This window comes from Etheostoma spectabile, chromosome 21, assembly GCF_008692095.1.
Source record: "Etheostoma spectabile isolate EspeVRDwgs_2016 chromosome 21, UIUC_Espe_1.0, whole genome shotgun sequence".
NCBI classification, from domain to species: domain Eukaryota; kingdom Metazoa; phylum Chordata; class Actinopteri; order Perciformes; family Percidae; genus Etheostoma; species Etheostoma spectabile.
The window spans coordinates 15,262,989-15,266,322 of NC_045753.1; the positions used below are offsets into that span (position 1 = coordinate 15,262,989).

Consider the following 3,334-nt stretch of genomic DNA (forward strand, 5'->3'; position numbering starts at 1 on the left):
ATCTTGGTGGGGGGTGGGTTGTACGGAGGCAAACAGGATCACAACAACCTTGGCAGTCTTTTCACTCTGTGAGTTCTCCTTCATTCCTGCCTTCCAGAGCTGCCCTCCAGGTCCTGGATTAGTCATGGAGAGAACTCCAAACGGCAGCCATCCAGTTTGAGAAATCCTCTGCTAATGAGTCTGTGAGGGACTGATGGCATGGGTTATCGAGTTAAAGAGCTGCTTCTTCAGCTCGTCTGGGCTTTTATCTTTTAATCTCCCACGCTCTGAGAAATCCCCATTCATTTCACAATCTACCATTCTTACACATAATTAACAGCTACGCAAGAAACTTTGGCGTCATTTGCGGAAATTAACTGATTTCGAGAGGGTCATTCGACGTTAACTCAAATCTAATACAATAAGAGCTTGATCTTAATAAGCCTGTAAGGTACCATAAATACTTGTTATGTATTTTTTGGATATTGATCAAAGAAGAAAATTATACGATCACTGCAAGAAAACAGTTGTTTGGTGTATCTCTGTATTTTGTTTGGATAACAAAGTGGATTATAACTTTTAAAACTTGATTTTTAACCTCTAAAATATGTAGCCACTTAGGAATGATTATTAAGCAATATTTTAGTTGATTGTGAATCTTGATCTTTTGCTGTTAAAGTAATTTGAGCAGGTTTAGACGGGGAGAATTAAAGACTCAACACTTCAATTTGCAAAACATATCACTAATTACAATTGATCATCATCAACATCATTTTCACTCAATCTGTTAATTAAGTCTTATGGTTGCTGCAACAATAACAGCTGTTCCAAAGCTTCGCCTTCTGACTGGAAGAATTTTTTTTGCCAATGAACACTGTTCAGACTGATGATGATGATAGCACTTAGAATGCAGCGATTCAGCACCTCCGAATATAAGGTTGACGAGCACTGAGCTCTTGAAAAGTTTACTGTGCAAATCTGGGCACATTTAGCTGACTGTAAAAAGCAGCCAGCAGCTGTTGTCTTGTAAAAAAAAATGTGACGCAAGGTTTTCCATCCTTGAGAGAAAAGTCATAGTAGCTATAGTGCTTAAGGAAATGCCAACTTGTACTAATTCAGTCAGCGCTCTTTAACAAAAATCAAGGTTTACAAGCGCCTGGGTAGCTCACCTGGTAGCGCAGGCACCCATATACAGAGGTTTACTCCTCAACGCAGGGGCCGCAGATTCGACTTCGCCGAGTGGCCCTTTGCTGCATGTCATTTCCTCTCTCTCCCCTTTTGTGTCTTCAGCTGTGTTAGATAAATAAAGGCCTAAATTGCCCCAATATAATAATAACCAATTTTACCTACAGGGCACACCTCTAAAAAAAAGAAAGTATAATCCACATTAAATGGCATATGTGCTTCCTGAAGCTTTTGCAATATTGCCACGTTTGAGTAGCTTTAATTGTTTCATACTTAATTTTCTTCCTGTTTCATTTTACTGTGAATCTGCAACAACGATGGCTGAAATGCTTAGTAATTTGACCAAAATTAAGGACTTTGGGGTAATATCAGACAAGCCAAGAGTTAGAATAACGAGTGGGACCTCCAGGTTCAGGATCCTCAGAGCCATAAACACATAAGCCTGACATGTTTGTGTAAATGGATTATTGGCATTTTTGTGTGTTATGATCTTCGTGAGAAAGCTGGACCCCTGTCAGTTTGGAGAACAAGTGTGAGTCCATCTCTACTGCCAGCAAGCTGTCACTATTAAGCCATGGTCAGTCGGCATGGAGGGAAATGACGTTTACTGGCTAACCAGCCAATGCTGCTGTCCCCGGGGCAATTAGAGCCCATGAATCAGTTTAAAACCTGGAGGAAGTAAGAGGTGATGAGTGGAGAAGAAGGTGTGGGAGAAAACCACTTCTGGTGCTGCTGATGCCCATCTCATTAGTCGTGCTATCATAATGTGTGGACTTGAAAGAACCGTCTGCTGGTACTGTAGAGGTCTATCTGTGTGCTAAATGTGGCATTGTGAATTTCCCAGAAACAGAGGTAGGACTGAGGGATATTCAAATGTGTTTCACAAGGCATCAAAATGTATTTCAATAAGTTTTACAAATGTGTCAACTGAGTTATGTTTTAAAGCACTTGACAAAAACAGCAACATGCAATTATTTTTAAAGGTCTAGAGACAAAATGTGCTTTAGGAACAAATGGATCAAATGACTATGTTGCTGATAGTGTTACGTACAGAGAAATATCACCCAATTGTTCTGTTACCTTAAGCTATTAGAGCTTTATAAACATCTTTTAGCTAATTGTTCTGGATTTATGGAACATCTACTGGATGGTTCAGTCTTACCGCTCTCATTAATCCTTTTCCCAGCAGCTGCAGGCAGCTGTTTTCAGCAAACAAGCTGTGATAAACCCACAGTAAACTACCTGCCTGGCACTAATGGGGTGGATAAAGTTAACAACTAGCTGGTGATTACAGTCCAACATCTGAAGCTAAAGAGCCAACTATTTTTAGTTGGTGGGGACCAAAACAAGGCTAAAAGAAGACAAAATATTTGACTTCAATTGAATTCTAATGTTGCTCCATGTCTATTGGAAGTTTATATTGGCGACATCCAATAATAGCCATGTCAGCTAAATGAGAAGGCAAGGAGTGACATCTCAAGTTTGAGGCGACTGCTGTAAATCAGTCTCCAATACTCTGGCAATCAAAGAGTGCACGGCAAAAGAGTGTGACTCAAACACCCAGCTTCTATGCCCTTAGATAGTTAGTGCAAAACATTTAGAGCTATCTGTTAGGATGAAAAACAATATATCACCTTGGATGCTCACTGTGGGGAGCAGGAAACAACCGATCAAACACACTCTTGATAGATAGTGAAAAATGGAAGAGTTTTGCTAATTGGACGCAAAGCAGACACCTGCAGTATTCAAACAGGCTCAAGTATAAAGACAGTGAGATGTGTCACACTACGACGGGCTTATTTTGAGCTTATATTGAGTTGAACCATGATTTAACTCCAGCAAGTAGCTGAATGCACTGACTAGAATGCAGAATTAATCTCTAACGGCTCTCACAAACAAGTGCAAGTAGACAAAAGGTTGGATTGGGGAAGGTTGTGCTGAGGGATGAGAAATGACACATTGGCCTCTAGTCAGCAAGTCAAAAACCTTTTCATACGCTACAAAGCATGATGTGAGAATGAACTGCTGGGAGCGCATCACATCCTTAAAGCTGCTTCAGAAAGTACCAGATCCTAGTTAGTGGGGAGTGTTTGAACGAGCTTGCTAGTCCAGTGCATGCACATCTGAGCATGTGTTGTTGGTGTGTGTGTGTGTGTGTTTGTGTGTGTGT

The 3,334-nt window shown here is 40.6% G+C and overlaps 1 protein-coding gene and 1 long non-coding RNA gene across 5 annotated transcripts in view; one reads left to right on the forward strand and one right to left on the reverse strand.

The window, feature by feature from the left end:
• The window catches only part of LOC116670998 (uncharacterized), a 17,136-nt gene extending 14,545 nt beyond the window's left edge, over positions 1–2,591 (forward strand). Inside the window, exon 3 of the long non-coding RNA XR_004327166.1 lies at positions 2,579–2,591. This is a non-coding gene — a long non-coding RNA (uncharacterized LOC116670998). The remainder of the gene's footprint in view (positions 1–2,578) is intronic.
• Positions 1–3,334, reverse strand: part of dock1 (dedicator of cytokinesis 1) — a 172,353-nt gene that overhangs the window by 52,201 nt on the left and 116,818 nt on the right. The window lies entirely within an intron of this gene.